The 23,949-nt window shown below is 39.8% G+C and overlaps 1 protein-coding gene across 1 annotated transcript in view; it reads right to left on the reverse strand.

The window, feature by feature from the left end:
• Positions 1-23,949, reverse strand: part of RIT2 (Ras like without CAAX 2) — a 190,626-nt gene that overhangs the window by 3,564 nt on the left and 163,113 nt on the right. The gene's annotated exons all lie outside the window — the stretch shown is intronic.

Raw genomic sequence — 23,949 nt, forward strand, 5'->3', positions numbered from 1 at the left:
TTTTTCTCTTTCTTAAATATGTTATCACAGAGGCGCTGATTGGCTTGGCCTTGGCCAGCGGTGGGTCCATCTTGGAGCCGGCTGGCATTGGCTCTGTCAGACACAGGGGAAGCTTCTAGCAGCTTCTCACAGAAGCCACCCCTGTAGCCCCCCCGCTACCAAAACCTTGCCACACAAAACCAACACACCTTCAAAACCAAACCATTCTATGATTCTATGAAATGTATGGTGTATATCACTAATCTAGGTCAGAAATTCCAGCCTTTGTTTTAATTTGTATTTGGATATCATGATTTATTCAAGTAACTTTCCAGCCACCTGGATAAAAAGGCAAAATCTACTTTGAGACAGCCTTGTGAAAGGCTACACAATAGGCTATGAAAAGTCTCAATTGCTACTGTCTACCACAAGACTAGTCTTGTGGGGTTTTTTGTTTTAGTTTGTTGTTTTTTTCTTTTTTTTTTTTTCTTTCTTATTTCTACCTTCATGCACCCAAAGAGCGATTTATATTTATTAGGGAAATAAACCCTGATATTTCAAGGCAGAAACAAACTCCTTCATACCTCCTATTAGGAAAATGCCCTTTATGATGAAGTTATGACATCACCATGCATTTTTTGTACCCATCTGTAAAGCTATACACAGTGTGAAACAGAATTTGGATGAAACAGAAAATCAGTTCATTCCAGCCTGGAGGTAAATCTGCACCGACCATGTACCTGCGTAACACAGACTACAGAATTCCTCCCCATCATCTTTACATTCAGTCCAAACTTTGTAACATTAGTAGGATCATTCTTCTATCTTACAGGTATAATCTTAATTTAATTAAGAATATTGTAAGGGTAAGCATGGAGCTGGTATGCCAACCTGAATAATACTCACTGACACAATGAAAGATTGTTACCACTTTCCAGCTGCTATAATTGCCAACCTTTAGGAAAAGGAGATGAGTAGCAATATGGTCCTTGTTTTTCTCTGAGCAGCTGTGTAAGCAAAATGCATGATTCAATATGTCTATTGGGCACCATTGAGAAATTGATTGTCTGGATAGAAGAATGTTTTGGTCTATTTTGGGTTTTATAACAATTTTTTTCCTTGCTATGCCTTGTTTGAGCTGTAGGAGGATTTTTTTTATTTTATTTTGTTAAAGACACTGCAGTTCTGAGCAAATGATTACTCAGAGCTGCAATTTCAGTGAAGATTTTATACATTCATTACCTAAAAGGAAAAAAATGCACATAAATTTAAACATCCTTATGTTAAAGAATGGTAAGCTCGTAAATATAATTAGGGTGCAAGAACAGCAATACTCAAATATAAAAAGTGCCCTTCGCTTTGCTCTGTGATTTTCTAATCTTTTCCTATCTAATTCCTCCTTCATTCCAATCTTTTGGGGTTTTTTTTGTCTTTTCTAGGATTAAAACAATGTTTTCTCCCACCTGCGAGGAAGAACAACTGCAGGGAAGACATGTTATGCTCTGTAATGAAACAAGACTGCTAAGAGCTGTAAGAACTGGAGAATACTCAGGAGAAATAAATTGTACAGAAAAACTTCTCAGCCTCTATGTGGCTGGAGGCTTGTAACTTGGCCAAATTTGGCTGGGTTTCTATAAAAAGCAGCAAAAGTTTTGTTGTTTCCTGCCAAATTACAGAGTTAAAGTTATTAATGGCAATAGTTTATTGCAAAGCATGGTATTTTTCTTAAATCTTGCCCTCAGGAACTGATTAACTGCTTTGGTGACATTTTATGAACTAATTCAGCATGAGGAGGACACCTGGCACAAACAATTTCAGCATGTTTAGTTGAAGTTTTTCAGCTTCAAGGCTGAAAAGAGGCTTCTCTGAAATCTAATTGTGTCATAATTGCCACTACTGCTTCCAGCACCAATGAAAATATAGCTATAGTAATTTAATTAATCTGTTTACTGAAGAAACTGTAAGTATAGAGAAATGTCTAGAGGAAAAATACACATTTTTCTTTCAGTTCATAATTTGGTCAAGAGGCTAGACACCTACAGAATGCGAAACAAGGGATAAAGCCCTTGATGAGGTCACTGACGCCTACATAATTCCAGGGATTTACCTTGTTCCTATCTTATTGCCAGAAGAGAAACTATATCATAGAAATCCATCCCAGATCTGCACAGCTCAGGGACTTGTTGACAAATTGCAGCTTCCACAGGTCTGTATCAGCGGAAGATATGATCTGTCAGCGTGACACGGACAGACAGGTCAGGGACTGAGGTCGTTCTATTGAATATATATCTGGGAAGTATGGCTTTATATCTCATCTTTAGAGTAACCCTCCGTGATTGAATCCAGCCTTGTTTCCCAGAGTATAATTCTGGTTATATTGATTCCAATTTAGCTCGTTTCTTTGCTGGTAAACCTTAAGAAGGGAATGAAAGTGGAAGACTGGTGTAGTGAAGACAATGAAAAACGAAAATTTAAGAGCTGGCAGGAGCTTCCTGAGTCTGATCCAAACTTCAAAAACTGTGATTGTCTGCGTGGGGGTGGATCAGGACTTACAGAAGCAGGGCATTGATGTTTGCAGTGTAACCGAAGAGCACGATACCCCAGAAGGACAAGTTCATAAAATGGGCAATGTAACCTTATGAACATGATGTGTGAGCCCCAGGAAAACAGTCTTTTCACCTCTTCTTTGCAAAATGTATGGTTCTGGGTGTCCATTTGGGAGATGAGAAGGAAAACATACCAGTTACAACAGCATGAGGACTGTGGATAGCAAATGGGACTGTAGGTTGAATTTGGGAGTTTTTCACCTCTGGATAGTTCAGGGCAGCTGGAACGCAGCACAGCTTCATACAGACAGGAAGTATTCACTGGCTACAATCCGCATTTTATAGCATTAAGATTCTGTTTGTCACTTTTGCAAACCTCCCTTGGAAAATTACAAGTGAGATTAAATGCAATGCTGACAGACTGTGAAAGCCATGATGGATGAGCTGCCATCTTTAAGACAGGCAGTTCCCCGCTGAGGTCAGCTCCTGCACAACCAAAAGGAGAGCACAAAGCCACCTGGGTTGGATGGTGGGTGGGAAGGCACTGGCAATCACTGGCCCCCATAGGCAGAACATAAAAATATCTGGATCTGAAAAGGAAAGTGCAAAGAAACTAAACAGATCGATAACCTGCCTTTGTCTTTGGACTGTCATTAGCTGGCAAATCTCCATCAGGATGATACTATTTTGTATTCAGCTTTCTCTCTCCTTTGGTCATGGCAGCAACAGAAGCATCCTAACATAGATTTCATTGATAGAGATCATATTAGCAGTCAGCAGCATCAACCTGAGTGAGCCAGTGGTGGCCTTCGTGCAGGGAAGCAATGCATTTCCACTTGTGCATCTCATCCCTGCAACAGCATGATCTACTTGAGGTGGCTTTTGCAGTTTTCCCTGTAACTGGAACCTCAAGGTTGCCTTGGAGAGGTCTGGAGGTTGCAGGTGGAGTACTATGGGTTGCAAGGATTCCCCTAAACTTTTGTTACAAACTTCCACCCTGGCAGTCCTCATTAAATTTGCAATAGGAATGATAATTATAGATCAAAAAGCTTTGTTGTGTGAATTTTTTTTGCTGGAGACATGAGGTCTCGATCACTAATCAGAGACAGAAGTGGACACGTTGCTCAACACAGTGCTCATTTAAATCCCACTGAGCTAATAGGAGGAATTCCAGTGGTTTTTGATCGAGGTCTGTATTTTTGACAGGCAGTAATGTATGTGAGCTGTAAACAAAAGATAACTGTTTAAGAACATAGGGAGGAAGGCAGCAGCATGAGCAGTCTTGTTTGTATGACATCAATAATAAGAGGAGTAGGAAAAGCCATGAGTACTCTGAATAAGGAGAGATCCATGTCCCTTTCCTTCATCTCCAGGGAATTTTTTCTGTCTCCCAACAGGTCCCATTGCAGAAAACAAGCAATCAGATGCCTGGTTCTGTATTAACACCTGGATATCAGTTTTAGAGACAGACATGCAATCCAGAAGAATCCACACAAACATTCACACCTGTTCCCATCACAGTCCATCCCCTCAACATATCAGAACAAAAATCATACCCTTTTGGTACAGGCGCAAACCTAAAATATGCCACAGGAAAAAAGTGGAGAGATCAAAGTTATTCACAATTTCCTAGGACTCCAATAAGCAAATTTGCCAAGGAAAAAAGAGAAAAATAATCTCATGGGTCTAGAAAGTGAATGCCATCCCGGACAACAAAAAGCAAAAAAATGTGTATTGCCTATCTGACATGAATGATAATTTTATTAATCCCAGCACCAACCACTGAGTTTATGCCAAACACACACCCACACAGCACATGCAAGATTTCTCATTAATGACGAACAACAGCCAGGCCTGACCAATTTTCACCAGTCTCAGGTCATCACTCTATGTCTAAAGTACCAAGAAGAAATTAGATGGTCACTGGCCACCCAGCACTTACAACCTTCAGGAACCTACACGGTTATCTGGACAGGGACAAGCTCTGTATTTTGATAGATGGAATTGGGTCCAGTGAAGGCTGAGCTGAGCATTCCTACATTACCACCCGTCTTTCCTAGAGCCAAGGGCTTTCACTGTAAGCATTTGATTGCTGTTTTGAGAACCATGCAACCCAGAACACTATCCCAAAGCAGATCTATTATACCTATGTCATTTTTGACAGTTATTAATTTTTTCCTTGGACAAGTGTTGTATCAACAGGCATGGTGGCAGAGACTTTTTACAGGCTGGTATAAGGATCTTTCCAAGTGTGAAATGCTATTGTTCAGGTCAAAGCTCAAATACTTGGATATTCCAGCAGTGGCTGGGGTTGAAAACCTCAGCAGAACCAGATGAAACAGAAAAATCAATCTTTCTGTCTTTTTAAGACAAGAAGCACTATTGTTATTTGTTCACATAATATTTGTCATGGAATAATTTTTTTATAACAGAAAAAAACCAACAACAACAACAGCAAAAAAACCCACCAAACAACACAACCAACAGCTTCAAGACCTTTTACCTTTCTTCTCTTTCTTCAGATATTTACATATATAAATTGCCTATCATATTCTTGCTACCGAGCAATGACATCCCTGAAAGGACAGGAAAAAACAAGATCAAGTGGAAATCAATTCATGCTAAAAGAAACGTTGAAGACTAGGCTTTGTGTGTAACCAGTGTTCCTCTTTGTGGCCAGACATTCAATATGACTATGTTTCAGGTGTAAACAAATGCACAGTAAACACAGAAGTAAAACAAAAATCCTTGGTGTTAAAATCTCCAGTTTCCATCTCCCTCAACACAAACATTCTGCTCTGTTTCAGAATTTTAAATAAGATTTAAAGTAAATTATTGCTTCAAAATATAAAGTTGAAACTTTTCCTTCTGCAAACATAAACATTTTAACCTTTATGTATGATCACATTCACAAGTGTATACACTGCAGCTCCCAATTTGATTTGGCCAAGATTCCACTAGAATTCACAACTAGTTTCTGCTGACACAAACCAGTATTTTTCATTCAACCAAACATGTGCACCTTATTTTTTAACTCAGTCCCTGGGGAAGCAGACACCTTTTCTCAGCAGCCTGAGCAGTAAATGAGTAACACACTGCAGAAACTTGAGCAGAGAATTTCATGTCAACACCATTACTCTTAAATCCATTTGGAAGTCTTCAGAAGTAATTAGTTGAACAAACCTCACTCTGACTTCATTGCAGGCAACTCTGCAGGCTCAGCTTTGCTGGCTTTCTAGATTACAAAGCTAGATGAGATAAAAGCTGCCATACAATTAATCATTATTGTGAGGGTATTGCAATTAGTTCTATTCCTCTTTCTCCCTCCCTGAGTTATGTGAAAGCGGGTCTTATAAGAGTTTTCCATGTTTTCCTTCCTGCCTTGCGACTCTGTGATACTTTTTACTGGTTTCACACTTAAGAATTACTGGTGACCAGAATGGGGTCTAGCATGAATGGTCATGGGGGTAGACAGGATTAGCAGACTGGGCCAAGGAGAAGATGTGGTCTTGCTGTTTGAACTTATGCCCTGACAGACTGGATGGTATGGAAATCACACATGGCACAATACTATGCATCTCACATCCTCAGCTGTTCCAACGTCTGAAGGCACTTACAGTACAGAGGCTTAGGTATTCTTTCCCTTCCCCTCGTGACCTAGCGTTTGCATTCAGACTGGAAGGAAAACGCAGCAGAAAATAATAGGACTGTCTGAGTCTTCTGTGATGAGCTCTGTGGCTTATTTTCAGGGGATGGAAGATCGACGGTGTGGGATTGTAAAACTAATTTACTCATTTTTTAAAGGAAGACTGTGTAATAGTCTTGCAAAAAATTAAATTTCTAGACAAAACCAGAGAGATTCATCTGTCCCAAATTATGCACTCCTCACCTGGTTAATCACTAAGTAGGGACAAAACCCACAGCTTAAACTCTCTATCCTGAGCCAGGAAGAATCATATTCTCATTTGTTCCAATGGAACTGCAAATTGTTGAGGGCTGGGAAAGTAACCTGATCAAGCACCACCAAACAGTTGTCCTTATGTTCTTCATTATCGACCACTGTTAGATTAGACTGACATTTTCTCTGACCTGCTATGGTCATTGCTACATTCTTATATGAAAAGGCCAAGCTATTACTAGCTATTTCATTAAATGCACCTCTCTCAATCTTTTTCATATGAAAAATTTCTAGAACCCATGTTAATTCATACTTGCATAATTTCTTGAGGTTTTTAGCATCGTTTGTGATGCAGATTACCACCCAGCACTGATTTTAATCTAGTCTTTCTCTCCCTTTTGGATTCTTTTTTCCACCAAATATCTTTGCAACACAGGAGCCACACCTCCAGTTAATTTCATTCCTGCTTTGGGCAAATGTTTTGAGTAAAGAGAAACATTCTCCATGCAGTTGGCTAGTTATAAGCAAGCGAAACACATGTGGCTCCCAGGTCTCTTGTTTCCAACTTGTGATAATGTTCGTTCATTATTTCACAAAAGTAATGCTAAATAATTAAATCAAGGTCTTATTTCATGTAAAAATCACTACGGAATCAGGGTGCTGTCTGCAGGTTAGAATCTGAAGTTGTTCTTTTCTACTACAGACTGTACTCTTTTGGCCTTATCTTGTCAAAAGCAAGACTGATGACTGGGTTAAAGAATCTTTATACCAGGAAATGTTTCTAGAGAGATGGCCTCAGGTTCTGACTGAATTGGATACTCAAAGCCACATGATCTTGCATCAGTCAGCAATAGCTCTGGGTCTAATTTGAAGAGAATGGGGAAGTGTTAAATCCTTAGCATCAGTCTTCAAGATGAACAAGTACAGGTCAATTGCTCAAGGCATTTTTCAGAGATCTGACAATTTTCTAAATTGTCCATCATCTTTAAAGGTACTTTGATTGCAATGCTCGGCTGAAGACATAGATGGTCATGAGATGGTTACAAAAAGCAGACATTTCTACATCAGCTCAGCTTGGAATGTTCATAAGAGAAGACTAGTTTCCTGTAGGGAAAAAAATCTAGGAACTGCAGTTTTATGTTCACAAGAAAGGAAAACCTTTTCAATTTTTTGTCAGCAACCACAAAAAAAATCAATTATCATCTGCTAACAACAGCTGGTTATTAAAAAATTCACACGTAAAAGAAGCTGCAAATGTACCTTTTAGACTTTTTTTTTTTTTAGCAACTAGGAAGTTAGTAGTGTTGAACTCTTATTTTAACACTTAAAGTGATTCCTATTGCTTTGTGAGCACAAGTTAACTCTCAGTCCAGTACAGTCAACCCCCATATTTTTTATCTATCTATAGACGGGTGTAGGCTATTTTTATTTACCTGTTAGACATTAAAATTCCACTAGTCACTTGAATTCAGTTCATCATTAGGACTCAGGCACTAAGCAGACTGGGTACTGAGTAAATCTGCTTAACACCTGGTAACTTATGCAAATCTCTCTGTCATTATATTACTTTGAAGATGGGAGTAACACAGCCTCTAACAGCAATATTTTGTCCTGAAAACAATCCACTGACAGGAGAAGAAAACAAAGCAGGTGTCAGTGATTAGGGCAGAGCAGGACACTGCTTTCAGTGGCTATTTTCCACAGTTGTCTGCTGAAGAGCAACAAAGATGCTGAAGGGTCTAGAGGGGAAGACATATGAGGAGAGGCTGAAGTCCCTTGGTTTGTTCAGCCTAGAGAAGAGGAGACTGAGGGGAGACCTCATCATGGCCTACAGCTTCCTCACGAGGGGGAGCGAAGGGGCAGGCGCTGATCTCCTCCCTCAGGTGACCAGCGATACAACCCCAGGGAATGGAATGAAGCTGCCATGGGGGAGGTTTGGGTTGGATATCAGGAAAAGGTTCTTCACTGAGAGGGTGGTCAGGCACTGGAACAGGGTCCCTGGGGAAGTGGTCACAGCATCAAGCTTGACTGAGTTCAGGAAGCGTCTGGATAATGCTCTCAGTCATATGCTCTGATTCAGCTGGTCCTGTGTGGAGCCTTGATGATCCTTATGGGTCCCTTCCAACTCAGGATATCCTATGATCCTATGAAGACTGGGAAATGTGATACACAAAATTTGAAGGCGATCAGAAAGAAATCTAAAGAGCGAAACAGAAAACAAGGAAGAGGCAGAAACCACTGTATGTTTATTTGTGTGTGTTTGTACGTACAGTCACAAAGAAGAACTGTAAATGAAGCAAAAAACCCATACACAACCAAACAAAAATATTGGTGATTCACACAACTGAAATCATCTTTTGAGGCAAAGTATTCAAAGCTTGTGTTCAGTTAAATGTGTCATTTTTAGATATGTGACCAGATTAGTGGAATTAAATTCTGAAAGTTCCCTTTATGCTTAAGCTGAATATGAGTTTCCAACACAAAGGTCACAAAAATATCTGTTACAAATGCAGTAAATAATCTTGTGTGTCATGGCACCACATATTACTTTACACTACACAGAGTGCAGCACACATGTATTCTGGTGTACATTTTCACATCTAAACAGGCTCACAGACATAGCTCACAGGCAGAGAACACCATGCTAAGTTCCTGGCAGTGAAAAGAAAACTGCAACAAATCTCTCCCTTCTCCCTCCATCTCTATGCAATTGTCATCTGCTGGGATTCAGGGATACTGTCCAGCCTGCTGAAGTGGGTATTTCGCAGAAGGGAGGCAGAGGAAGAATTTATAATGGATTTATAGAGATTTGGACTGCAATGGAATAATTTAATATTTTTTTTTTTTCAGAAATTGTTCCCTGAAGTAAGCAACTGTTGCAAATGTATGAGATATCAAGGTGCCTTATGTAGAAATTATAGAACAATATTTCACCTTTCCACCTATCATTTGGGTTGCTTTTCAAACAAAATATTACTTGCAATGGGAGAGGGATGTTATATCAGGCAGTGGAGATGGTGAGCTGGTTTTTTGTTTGTTTGATTGTCTGGTTTTGTTTTTTAATTTTTTTTTTTTTTTTTTCCTGGAACATGTAATTAATTTTGAGAGTTTAGTAATTTTGAAGTTTATTGGGAAGGTTTGTCAAACAATCTCATTAGGGGAAATACTTGCGCAGTACCTTTATTAAACTAATGACATTGATTGTCTTCATGTCAATATTAGTTCAGGCAAAATATTACACTTTTGCAGAATATGAATTGACTGAAAAAAATTAATGGGAGCTTCACTGGAGTCTTCCTTTTCAGGTCTTTTTTAATGTGCTGAAAGGAGAGCTCCTTGGTGAGCAAAAGATCTTTTCTTGGTCACAGGAACATTGAAAGACAGAAGCCTATGACATAGGAACCTTAAAACAGGAATGACAGCTGCATAAAGAGCATCCACTTAGCTCTATCATGTGGTATGATCCACCAGCATGGACAATGCATAATAAAATATTGAGTCTGAAGAACTGCATATGAAGGGAATAACAATGAGAAATTAATGTGCTGAGGAAGAAAAAAATAAAAATCTTAAGTGGCCAGTGGGTAGGAAGAGCCGTACGAATGCATTTAGCTAATTAGACATAATAAGCTCTCTTATTGCCTGCTAACCTCGCTCAAATTACCTCACTTTTGCTGTAGGCTAAGAAAATGCACTCAAATAGTTTCCGTGGTAACTTGTTCATACATCTGTAGTTAGCTTGTCCTGTTGGCAAGCTCCCATTTGGTGAGCAGTTTCTTTGGATAACTCTTCTGTATTTACTGCCTGTGGGCTTTGATTTTTAATCAGAAGACCGAGCACCTTAAAGTAAGCAAAGTAACAGCTAACAGCTGACAGTATCTTAACTTTGTTGAATATAGCTCCAAAATTTCTTGCATACATCCCAAGATGTCTTGGATACTTTACTAAAAGAAACTTAAGGGATGATGGTACTTGAAGATTGATCAGTATGGTTATTTTCTATTTTTGACTAAAGCCAAATGGTTTGGCTGGGATGCTAGTTCATGTTTATTGCCACAAAGGAAATGAAATACTGAAGAGGCAAGAAGAGAGAAGCAGAGTAGTGAAGGTGGAAGGATGGCAGAGGGGAGGAAGACAATTATCTTTATTGTGCTAGCTCAGGAGCAGAATGAGAAAACAGACTTAACAAACAGAATGGCAGAAACTGCTTGCTAGAAGCTCTGTTTAACCTCCTCTATCCATGTTGCATCCATCCAATTATGCAGATATTCTTTTGGTGTGTAAAACATGCTGTATCAATACACCCTGGGAGCCCAAATCATGATTACTGGTGATAAACTCATATTCTTATACAGTGTAATTGACTTTTCAGTCTTCCACTGATCAAGCTGTAGATCAATTTACCTAGTGGCATGTGTGAACATGCATCTACACGTATAAACACACACATATAACAAATGCTGCTGGGATCAGATCAAACCTCTCCAATATACCTGGCAGAAAACATTGGCCTTAGAGCAAAACCTGGACGTGGACACTGACAAAAACTGCTGTAAAAAGTCCCTTCGGTACTGGGAGGCATTGAGCATCAGTTCCTCTGCAGATTAGAGCTGTTTTCTGACATTTATTTATTTTCTGTGTTTCCATCAGCTAACTAGTTCAAACCTACAGTCTGCCCAGACTCTGGAAAAGGCACTGAAAGGTGAAAAGATAGCATGTGTAGTGTGGATGCCACAAGCCAGGCTGTCCTCCTGCCTCTTTTGAGGGTTTTCCAGAAATTCTTAGAGGAAAAATGGTAGGTCATAACCTGGAGTACAAGCTTCCAGGTGAACTGCTGCTTCTGCATCCTTCCAGACAGAAAGGACTGAAAATGAAGGACAGGAAACAGATAAATTACAATAAATACATAAATAATATTATGTGGGTAATAAATACCTTAAAACATAAAGAGTATTAAGGGTTGGGGGGGCATGGGAGAAAGATACAGTTTCTCAGGAGTAACCTAATTGGGCCAATGAAATATTAACAGTCTTTTATCACTGATAATCAAGGTGGTTGGTAGGTAAATCTGGAACTGATGCAGATTGCCATGCATGCCTGGATGAGTAACAGCACGGTTCGGACTACAGAGCGGAAATGTAACATCTTTAACCAGCTACACAGGTATAACAATGACAAAGACAGACAATAACTTATTTGATTTCTCTCAGGAAGCTTGCTCACAATTTCCTAATGGCTGGGGTTTTTTTCTTAAATACATAAATAAGCCTAGGTTTGGGGGAATAAAATTGCTGGTACTAAAAGCAATAGCTGGTGAAAAACAGTAAGTGCTTGGAGCCTTAACAGTTACTGTCAGTAGCAATTCAGGACATGTTATCACCTCATTATTTTTTTACCCTTAGATATAAAATGAGTGTTATTAAATGGTTCAGAAAATGACAACTGCCTGTGGTAAAGTTTTGTTGTACTCAATGGAAGGAATATTAATAAGAGGATAGGTATGATATCTTTGAGAAAAAGATGTGGAAAAAGAAATGTAGATCCCTTTGCAGAGAGAAGAGGCAATTGCTATAGCTGACACAAATTTTTCAAGCTGGATTTAAGTATATTCTGCTAAAAGATGTGTAGAAATCAGAGAATCATAGCATGGTTTAGGACAGAAGAGATCTCTGTAGGTCATCTAGTCCAACTCCTGCTCATAATGGGTCCACTCAGAGCAGATTACTCATGTCATGTTCAGTCAAGTTTTAAACACCTCCAAGGAAGAAAATCTAACAGCCTTTCTGGGCACTTTTTCCACTATTTAATCACTCTCATGTTGCAAAAAAAGCCTCATAATTAATCAGATTTTCTTGTGCTGCAAATATTTTTTTTCCTTTTTTCTCATCCTTTCATTGTGTACCTCATAGAAAAATCTGGTTTTGTCTTCACTCTACCAATTATTAGGTGACTGAAAACAGCAAGATAATTCTCTCCAATTCATAAGGCTAAACAAATCCACAAGCTCAGATTTCTCAACCTCTCCTGTCACTTTTTGTTCTCTGTGGCCAAGATTATCTTGGGGATTTCTGCTGAACTCATTCTAGTACGTCAAGTTATTTCTGGTACTGTGAAGCCCAGACCAGGCGAAATACCCCAGATACATCCCCACAAGTGCTGAATAAAGGTTCAAGAAAGTGATCCTTGGACCTGCTGGCTACACTTATTACTAATACAACTCAGGATGCACCTGTCCATCTTCACTGTAAGGGCACATTGTTATTTCATGGTCAATTCATCCACTGGGTCTTCTGTGTCCTCCTCCACAAAGCTGTTTTTTTCTCCAGTAGTGCCCAAGTGGTACTGCTGCATGATGTTGCCCATTCCAGGTGCAGACTTAACATTTTCTTTTGCTGAACTTCATGCAGTTACTGTCAGGCCATTTCTCCAGTCTGGCAATGTCCTCTCTATGTATATGCCCTACCTGTCAGTGTATCAACCGCGCCACTCAATTAGATACCACCCACGAAGGTACCTTCCATCCCAGCACTCAATTTTTAGTAAAGATATTCAAAATACTGTCTCACAATTGATCTCTGAAGAATGCTACTAGTAATTCACTGTTAGCTGGACTTTGTACTACTCATCACAACCTTCTGAGGTTGGTGCTCCAGCTAATACCCATCCACCTTGTAATCTATCTATCCAAACCATATCTCAGTTCTTTGGCTATAAGTACACTCTGACAGACTTGGTTGAAAGTCTCATTATAGTCGAGGTAAACATAATCCTCTCCTCTCATCCACAAAGTCACTCATCTGAAGGCCATCACAGAACTCAGCTTGTCAGGCATGATTTGCCCTTGGTAAATCCATGCTAGCTGTTCCCAGGCATTTTCCTATCTTTCATGTGCCTGAATGTGGCTTTTTGGAAGGATTTGTTTCATATGTGAATCAACCATTTCTTTTAAGGCAACTGAGATTGAAAAAAAATTATGGTCTTAACTGATTTAGATTTAAAATACTTAGCTCAAGTATTGATATTTAACAATAAGACATCAGCACAGGCTGCACAGTCCTATCCAGGCACCTCTATGTACATTCACCAGCTGAGCCCCCTGTCACTTCAGCCTCACTGAAGCTTCTTCCAAGGCTGCTTAAAGTATGTACATGCAGACGTAACTGCTGAGTTCTGATAAACATAACAAGACATAACCCTGTCCAATGTAAGTAAAAACAGGTGGCAGTTTTTGATATTTAAAGATTTTGGGTCACAACTGAAATTTTTCTGTGTGCTGGATTTCTACTTTGCCTCTGTTTGTTTTTGTTTTTCTAATGACTTTTCATATATTAAAAGCTTGATTAGCTAACACTTTTTATTTTGCTTACTAGTATTTTATTGAAAAAAGTGCAAAACTAAAGGAGAACACATATTATCAAGGAGGGCAGAATACAGCCTCAAAGCCTGAGGCAACAAGAAAGAGAGTAGAAGTATTCAATTCTCAGGCCATTTGGGCAAGAGGGTTGAGCAAATACAACAAAATTACTGAAGTAAAGGGAAAAATTACTATTACACCTTGGTTCAGGCTGTGGATGTTGTCTACCTGGACTTCAGGAAAGGCTTTGACACCATTTCCCACAGCATTCTCCTGGAGAAACTGGCTGCACATGGCCTGGATGGGCATACTCTTCGCTGGGTAAAAAACTGGTTGAATGGCTTGGCCCAAAGAGTGGTGGTGAATGGACTTAAATCCAGTTGGTGGCTGGTCACAAGTGGTGTTCCCCAGGGCTCAGTACTGGGGCCAGTTCTCTTTAATAGCTTTATCAATGATCTGGTTGAAGGGATCAACTGCACCCTCAGTAAGTTTGCAGGTGACACCAAGTTAGGCAGGAGTGTTGATCTGCTGGAGGGCAGGAAAGTTCTGCAGAGGGATGTGGACAGGCTGGATCGATGGGCCAAGGCCAACTGTATGAGGTTCAACAAGGCCAAGTGCTGGGTCCTGCACTTGGCTCACCACAACCCCAGACAACGTTACAGGCTTGGGGCAGAGTGGCTGGAAAGCTGCCTGGCGGAAAAGGACTGGGGTGTTGGTCAACAGCCAGATGAACATGAGCCAGCAGTGTGCCCAGGTGGCCAAGAAGGCCAACAGCATCCTGGCTTGTATCAGAAATAGTGTGGCCAGCAGGACCGTGGCAGTGATCGTCCCCCCCCTGTACTGCGGCCCTGGTGAGGCCGCACCTCAAGTGCTGTGTTCAGTTTTGGGCCCCTCACTACAGGAAGGACATTGAGGTGCTGGACCATGTCTGGAGAAGAGCAACGAAGCTGGTCAAGGGACTACAGCACAAGTCTGACAAAGAACGGCTGAGGGAACTGGGGTTGTTCTGGAGAAGAGGTGGCTGAGGGGAGACCTGATCGCTCTCTACAACTACCTGAAAGGAGGTTGTAGCCAGGTGGGTGTTGGTCTTTTCTCCCAAGGAACAAACGATAGGATGAGAGAAATGGCCTCAAGTTGTGCCAGGGCAGGTTTAGATTGGTAATTAGGAAAAATTTCTTAATCAAAAGTGTTGTCATGCTCTGAAACAGGCTGCCCATTCCTGGAGGTATTTAAAAGACGCATAGATGTGGTGCTTAGGGACATGGTTTAGTGGTGGGCTTGGCAGTGTTAGGTTTACAGTTGGACTTGATTATCTTAAAGGTCTTTTCCAACCTTAATGATTCTATGATTCTATTATTCTACGATTCTAAAGAAACAGTCTGATGACATGCAGTCATCCATCTCTGAACAGGCAGTATACAAAATAAAAAGGAGGAGGGGGACATGAAGGAAGGGAACAGCTTAGGCTACAGATGCTTTAAAATGATCCAAGAGATCCAGAATGACTGCACCTTTTCATATACAGCTCTGGACACTCAGATCTACCTATGAAAAAGGTGGTTTGTTATTGCTTTCCTATGTAGATTTGACATTTATGGCAATGGTTGCTTTTCTCTGATGTCTTTTGTGAAAGATGAACAATTTTGATCTATATCCACTGTTCAATACGGCTTTCATTTTGGAACACATGCTGAACTTTGCACTCTATAATCTGATGGTGGGGCACACTGCAGACGGCAGAAAAGCTGTACCCATTGGAAGAGTAAATAGCTTAAATGAAAATTACACTACAGCTCATCCACAACAGGATTTAAAAGTTTTCAATTTCTTTGGTCTTCTAGGGATTAAGGGTCTGATGTTGACTCACTTTCTTTTCTGTTACTAGTGTTCTGTGAATTTGTAAGTCATGTAGTCCTGTGAAATCAATAGGGTTACTCACAGAAAATACAAATGTTTAACTCCACCCATCAGTTGTAATAGTGCTCTTGCCTTGGGTAAAGATCTCTCTCCTTGCAGCTTTCCTGGGTACAACCAAAACAGAAGTTTGCTGAGGTGGATGTCAGGTTGAGTGCACTGCTAACAGGAAACCATGAAATGTATCTCAGTGGCATTCCACCTTGTGCAAGTGGACCTAGCTCTTGGATGAGCTGGAAAGGTTACAGCTGGAGTAGCATGTAGCCACCGATAAAACATTAGCACTCCAGAATTTGAAGCTATTGTTGATGCCCAATTCAAGGATTCAAGTGAAATATGCCAAGTATGGCATTCTCTTCCTCTTTGTTCATTAATTTCGTAGCATAATAGCTCTAGAGCAAAATTTTTAGATGTAAAAAAGTTTTCTGAAAGCCCTCCAAAAATCAGAAGACAGCACAAAGAACAAGAAGAATAAAGAATAATTATTGAAGGGAAGATTTTCAAAGGTAACCCTATTTTTATAGAAATTTTTTTTTTTTTTTTTTTTTACCTACTACAACTGGTGGTCATGGGTATATGAGAAGCTATATTTAGAACACTATTTTAATACTCATTGATACAGTCTAGAAAGCAATGGAGATGCAGTATTTTATCACGGAATCATACAGTGGTTTGGGTTGGAAGGGACCTCAAAGCCCATCTAGTTCCAACCCCCCTGCCATGGGCAGGGACACCCTCCACCAGACCAGGTTGCCCAAAGCCGCATCCAACTTGGCCTTGAACACTGGCAGGGATGGGGCATCCACAGCTTCTCTGGGCACCCTGTTCCAGTGTCTCACCACCCTCACAGTAGAGAATTTCTTCCTAATACCTAATCTAAATCTAGTGTTCTTCAGCCTAAGGCCCTTACCCCTTGTCCTATCATTACATGCCTTTGTAAACAGTCCCTCTCCAGTTTTATCTATCAAATCAATTGATATAACTGGAAAAAGAAAACACAGACAAACTAATCTACATAATATGTTTTGGGGGTCTAAATCAGAAGCTGCAAAGTTCAAATTAAAGTTGATTAGGGACAATTGCTCTGATTTTAACTTATTGAAATCAATTGTTCACACACTGTAGAGAAATAGGTACCATCACCTATGGAGTATGCTCAGAAGAATGACAAAGTCCTTTAAGAGCTCCCTGTCACTATGTCAGTCCTTCAATGTTTCTGGCAATGACACTATATATGCTATTCAAAAACAGAAGAGAAGAGAAGCTTGCGCCCTATTTAATTCCCATTGAATGGCTGTGCTGGAGCCTCTGTACTGTCGTGAGATGATCAGTAACGATCACCTAACTTCTAGGCACAATGTGTTCCTTGCCACTTAATACCCATTAGATGTTTTCCCATCATTGTTCTTTATTTTATATGGTTCTTCCTCACAATTCTTCATGCCCCTTTGCTTCTTAACATATGCACAGTACTTTTATCACCTCTCTATTTTCATTTACCTAGGCTAAAGAAATTAAGCTGTCTTTAATTTCCTCTGATAGGACCAGCCTGATATGCATTGTCTGCACCTGTTCCAATTTGAATTTGCAATCATAATCCATAAGCAACTACAGCTAATCTTAACTGAGATTTCACTTGTATCTTCTATAATACCTTCGATGCTTCCATGCCACTGATAAACATATCACTCTGAATACCTCTTGAAGTGACATTTATTTTATGTGCAGTTGCATGAGGTTTGTGGTTTATAATCACCTTGTAAGTGGCTGATATATCCAAGACTTTCTCTCCTGCCTTCCAGCTGATGTGATATAGCAAACAGTTTTGCTATTAGTCCTTAAGGGCATGGCCTTGCACTTTTTACAATTACATTTAATTCCACTTCTATCACTCCTCTGGGTCACACAGCTTTTCCTATACAATAATCCTGTCTCTTCTAGATAGAAAATGCTCTCACTTTGTGTAATCAGCAAAATGTGTCAGTAGACTCCTGCTTTCTTATGCTTAAATCATTAATGAAAATGTTAAAGATCAGCAAATTGAAGGGTAATACCTAATATTCTTACAGGGTAGATTCAGTTCCAACTGGTGGGGTCAGAAGCAAACCCTCCCTTTCTAAAATGTTGCTTGAATCTAAGAGTGTGTGTGGTTGTATATGTGTGCAACCTAGCTGTCACAATTTTTGTTTGCCAGTAAATCACTCATCTCTGTTGGCCCGTCTCAACTAACCCATCTGTTACGGTTATACAGAACACAGTTGAGAAAAGGCTGTTTAATGAAATGCTGGATGACTGTCCCTATTTTTATTAATGTGTGATTATGATTTCCCAGCTACATTGGGTGAAAATAGTCTAATAGCATTGCTTCCCATGTCAAAATATCGAGCTGACAGACACTAAACGCTCCGTGGCAAGGAGCCATGAAGCTGTGCTGCTCCAGACACCCCACTCTGTGAACAGCCCTTCGTGCAGCCCCTAGCACAACGGGGGGCTCTGGTTCGCGACCCACTCTCGTCGGCAGCACAGTTATAATTCCAATAATCCAATGCCTCGAGGCTTCTATATGAATTAGCTGCACAGGCTTGATTATAAGTGCCATTTTTTTGAGACGTGGATAGAGCAGATGGGGATTTGCACAGGCCAAACTGTTGGAAACCAGTGATAAGGAAGGAAAAAAAAAAGAAAAAAAAAGAAAAATAAAGGAAAAAAACAAACAAAAAAAACCAACAGAAAAGCAGTGAAAGACAACTCTTTCGCTGGTGTGCTTTGCATTGCCACCTGCCAACCTCAGGCCTTCTGATCTCCTCTCAGTGAACCGTAGAGGCAGCAGTTGGAAAGATCAGATATACGCTCAGGGCAATCTGTCAGAAACTACTTTGTCACATTCCCCAACACTAAAACCCGTGGAAATAAAATCTATGTGTTTAAAAACTGCCCCATATATGGGAGAACTACTCTTTTAACACAGAAAAAAAGCACTGAACACAACTCCTGTACTGACTTTTTTTTTTAACATCACTAAAATATAAGCTTTTTTTTTTTTTTTATCTCCCTTAAGCATCTGTGCATTGTTTGTTTGCCTCTGGCAACACAGTTGTAATGTCATTCTCACGAGAGTACACTGAATTCCATTATACAACAAATGAAATAAAAAATGGCAGAACAAACCAGCAGATAAATCCAACAACTATTATTTAAGCCATTTAAAGATATTATTTTTCTGCATTTTGCCACCATGTCAGCCCTATTTGGGCCACTATTTGGCTATTCCTTATTTTTTCTAAGGGATTAGACAGAAAAATGGTGTGTGGGTTGTTTTCTTTTTAAAAAACCCAAAACTAAGTGTTGAAGGTTTTTGTTCATTTGTTTATGGGTGTGTTTTGGTTTTTTTTTTTCTTTTTTTAAAGTATATTTAAGTATGCATAGGCTGCCTTTGAAGACAAAAGAATATATGAGTAAATTTCTAGATTTTTCATAGAATCACAGAATGGTTTGGGTTGGAAGGGACCTCAAAGATCATCTAGTTCCAACTCCCCTGCCATGGGCAGGGACACCCTCCACTAGAACACGTTGCCCAAAGCCCCATCCAACCTGGCCTTGAACACTGCCAGGGATGGGGCATCCACAGCTTCTCTGGGAAACCTGTGCCAGTGTCTCACCACCCTCACAGTGGAGAATTTCTTCCTAATATCCAATCTAAATCAACCCTCCTTCAGCTTAAACCCATTACCCCTTGTCCTGTCACTACACTCCCTGATAAACAGTCCCTCTCCAGCTTTCCTGTAGCCCCTTCAGATACTGGAAGGTGCTCTAAGGTCTCCCCGCAGCTTTCTCTTCTCCAGGCTGAACAACCCCAACTCTCTCAGCCTGTCCTCACAGGAGACGTGCTCCAGCCCTCCAATCTTCATATTTTTTATTCTATAATACATCCTTATACCACATAGAATATGGAAGCATATCTCCTTTCAAGTTCAAAGCACTCTGCAGATATCCAATTAAGTTGTATATGAACTCGTTATGTGGTATAATCTTATAATACCTGTCAAATCCAGTGATAAGTATCCAAAGCATACTTGGATAATGAGGAATAGATAGAAGGAAATAAAATATTTTTCCACCTATACTGTCATCCTTAAAATAATCAATAAACTACATTAAATTAAATATTCCACCTTCAATTGTAATCACCACACAAGAACACAGTATAATTTCATACCTGTTTACCTGTGGAGTTAAGAATAGATTCTTCATTTCTTTATTTAACCTATGAAGTGGATATCGTATTTACCCTACCATGTACTAAGGGGGCTGTTGGAGTATTTTATTTTCATTCAGACCTCATTTTACATGGGTCACACACAGGAGTAAACTTGGCATCTTATTTGAGTCTCTACAATGAAACCACCATGTACTGAATTTGGCAGACTTGGGCAGTTTTTGCTGGAAAGAAGCAAGTCATTATAATGAGGTCAGGATTGAATTGTACTGGCAAGGCTCTATGTTAGGATGTTTTCACAGCATTTCTCAAAACTACTCTTGAGTACAGACATTTTGTTGAGTTTCAGTACTTCTATGAGACCTAAATGTACTCACATATTTCGAAAAGTAAGTTTGAAAATTATTAAGTAATTACCCAGGCAATATAATCTCTTTGGCAGTCCTCACTATATGATGCTTTTCCGCGGTGCTCAGAGATTCATAAATGTACTGACTGACCTGGCTGCCTAATATAGTCTCAGTAATATAATTTCTTTCATTTTGTGCTAGAAAGTAGCAGGTTGTTAAAATAATTATCAAGTCTAGCCATCCTTCAGAATACCATGGCCTCTGAATAGTGTAGTTTCACTCAAATTTATGCAAGATGAATTCAACTTTGTGAGCAAATCACTGCAATTCCTGTTTATTATCGAAGTAAAATTTAACATACATTTTGAGCATGTTACTTTCCTTTTTCTTTCCTTTCCATGTCTTGCCAAAATTTTCAAAATTTACTCAAAATAGATAGTATCTCCATTGTTTTGCTTATGATTGGAGAACTTCTGACTGAGCCTTATTTTCAAAGGTCAGGTTCTACAGTCTTCTCAATAACAGACACTTTCTAAATATTCCCTAAAAATATCTCCCAACATCTACCCTACTTGGATGTTTTTAATTTACTCATCAGTGACTTAACTTTACTCCCACTGCAAACATATTAGTTACCTGTAATACTTGGAGTGAGGCCAATAAGAAGTGCTTTTGAAAATCAAGCCATATATCGCACACACATCATCATCAGAGTCACTTTAAAATCAATGACAGTCATCAGTCACCCAAAGAAAATCTAATCAACCAAACAAAGGTCAAAAAGACATTCGCCTGTATCTGGCCAGTCCCATGTTATGTCATGCATATTGTAAAGGCAATTAGGTAGCTATATTAAGTCTTTTATCAGAAAAGATTTAATCTTTACTGTATTTTATTTTTATTTTGTGCAGTCATTGTGATGCATTCTGCTGAGGAGTGTTTTCACTTGCCTATTCTCCATCTCTTCCTCCCCCCCCATCTTTTCAGATATTTAGAAGCATGAAGCTGAAGAAAAGAAAGAAAAGTAGAGCATTTTACAGGTAAAGCAGATATCTCTAGAGCTGGTTAGTTCTCTTAACACAGAAACATGTTGCCCTCCATTTCCCATTGTAAGTAATCGTAGTTATCAGATAAAGCAGTCATCAAAAGGCTTTGTATGAACCATTATGCTTATATAAAGCAAGCTGCTGTTTTGTCAATGAAAGAAATTCACAATCATCCATTTTATATAACTGGTCAGAACAAGTTCCTTCACAGTTTGTAGATCTGCTTTCTAAGACTTGCATACATCTCCCTCAAAGCAAAAACCTCTGCCTCACCAAGGCAAATATTGTGAATTTTGACCTCTAGGACTGTGCTTGCAGCAATAACAATAATGATACCAATAACTACCTCTTTCCACTGCCACACATTGCACAGTTTTGGACTCATTAAGCCTCAAATTGTACCTGTTTGTTTATTATGGGGGCCTCTATTCAAAGATGAAGAAATAGAGGTGCCAACAGACATATAATCTGCTTCAGTATTTTTCTCATCACCACAGCCTCAAATGTACATAATATGCAGACAATAATAATACAGAATATTTATAGAATTTTAGGTACAATTAACTAATCAGACATCCTCCATAGTAACACAAGCTATAGAGTTTCATTTGTCTCAGTACCTTGTGTTAAAAATCATCTACAAAGGAAAGTATCCAACCTTGGCAGGATGGAGACAAGAGAAGGAGAAGCTTTTGTGGTGGCATGCTGCCGTGGTCAAGCAGTGTTGAAAATGCTAACCCTCCTTTCAAATATGAATGGGCTTTAACTGTAATTGAATTTAGCTCCCAGCCACTGCTGCTTGTTTCAATGCTGGCTACAGTAAACATTAGTGGGGATTTTGCCCCCACCTCTATCCCCCCATGGGGTATTTACACTCTGCAATTAAGTCACCTCTCAACCTTCTTTTCAATAAGGCAAACAGACAGAGCTCTTTAAGTCTCTCATAGTAATGTGCCTCCTGCAGGCCTCATCCCTGGGAGGATATATATTTTAAGAAATGAAAAAAAAATTATCTTTTTTTGACCCATTCTGGTTCAATAGCAGTGTGATACAGAAGCTGTCCTAGCAGTCAGAAAAATAGGGACATTGTATTACTGGACAAATGGACTGAAGACAACTTGATTCTAAAGCAAAGCACAATGTGAAAAAGGGTAGAGTTTGTATTACAGCAGTATCGAGAGACTGTAGACAGTGTTGGGCTAGATTTCATACTTTATGATCAGACACAGCCTAGAGATTGATGAACTCAGTCTATAGAGGCCAGAGAAAAGAGAGGTGAGCTAGAAAAAGACACAAAGAGATAAAAAGTCTTGCTTAACTCACAGAAAAGGTCTAAAAGAGGGCTGAGAATAAAAAGTAGCTCTCCTGACTCCTTGTGAATTGCCCCTCCTGCTTTCCTTTTGCTTTAAATTAGTTTATGAATGTGTTCTATAAACACTGATACCTGAGATCAAGGTCTTTTTCCTCAGTCACTGTGCTGGCATACAGCCCTTTGGATTTTTCTTGAGGGTATGTCTGATTTTGCTGTGAGAACTGCAGCATTTGACTGGTCTGGGACATACTCCCTATATGACTGTGAAGCACAAATGAGGACAGCATGGAAAAAGCAGTGGTGATTGACTCTCTTCCTTGCCAGGGCCAGCATCTTCTCTTCAGGAGTAGCCAACTGCTATCAGAAGAACACCTGGAAACCTCATATTAAACAGGATGCATTAAATCACGCATTTTTGGGTGGGGTTTTTTGTTCTTTTTTCTATATAATATGTAATATACAGATTGCTCCTGATGCCTACACTGGGGCTTTATTGCCCTTAGTCTCCTCCCCAAATTTTGTCCTACTATATGTGTGTGAAAAAACAACTGGAATGTAAAATAATAATTCACTTCTTCCCAGCAACTATACTTGGAGTACTTCCTGCTTTGTAAACTAGCTGTCAACACTGTCTCTGTAAGGCTGATTAGTGAGCCGGTGGAGAGGACTTCATGAAATGGCTTGTAGTGGACAATATCCTCATTATCAAAAACTTTCAGATGACAGGAATGGAAAACTTTTTTATTGCTAATGTGTGACCACAAATCATAGAATCATAGAATCATAGAATCTTTAAGGTTGGAAAAGACCTCTAGGATCATCAAGTCCGACCGTTAACCCAACACCACCATGTCTACTAGACCATGTCCCGAAGTGCCATGTCTACACACTTTCTGAACACCTCCAGGGATGGTGACTCCACCACCTCTCTGGGGAGCCTGTTCCAATGTCTGACCTGTGAAAATTTCACTGAAAAAATTTTTCCTAATATCCAACTTAAACCTCCCTTGGAGCAATTTGAAGCCATTTCTTCTTGTCCTATCACTTGTTGCTTGGGAGAAGAGACTAAAACCCACCTCATCACAACCGCCTTTCAGGGAGCTGTAGAGAGCGATCAGGTCTCCCCTCAGCCTCCTCTTCTCCAGGCTAAACAACCCCAGTTCCCTCAGACGCTCCTCATCAGACTTGTGCTCCAGACCCTTGACCAGCTTCGTTGCCCTTCTCTGGACACACTCCAGCACCTCAATGTCCTTCTTGTAGTGAGGGGCCCAAAACTGAACACAGAACTCGAGGTGCGACCTCATCAGTGCAGGGTACAGGGGGATGATCACTTC

Source organism: Balearica regulorum, chromosome Z (genome assembly GCF_011004875.1).
Source record: "Balearica regulorum gibbericeps isolate bBalReg1 chromosome Z, bBalReg1.pri, whole genome shotgun sequence".
In the NCBI taxonomy this organism is placed as follows: Eukaryota; Metazoa; Chordata; class Aves; order Gruiformes; family Gruidae; genus Balearica; species Balearica regulorum.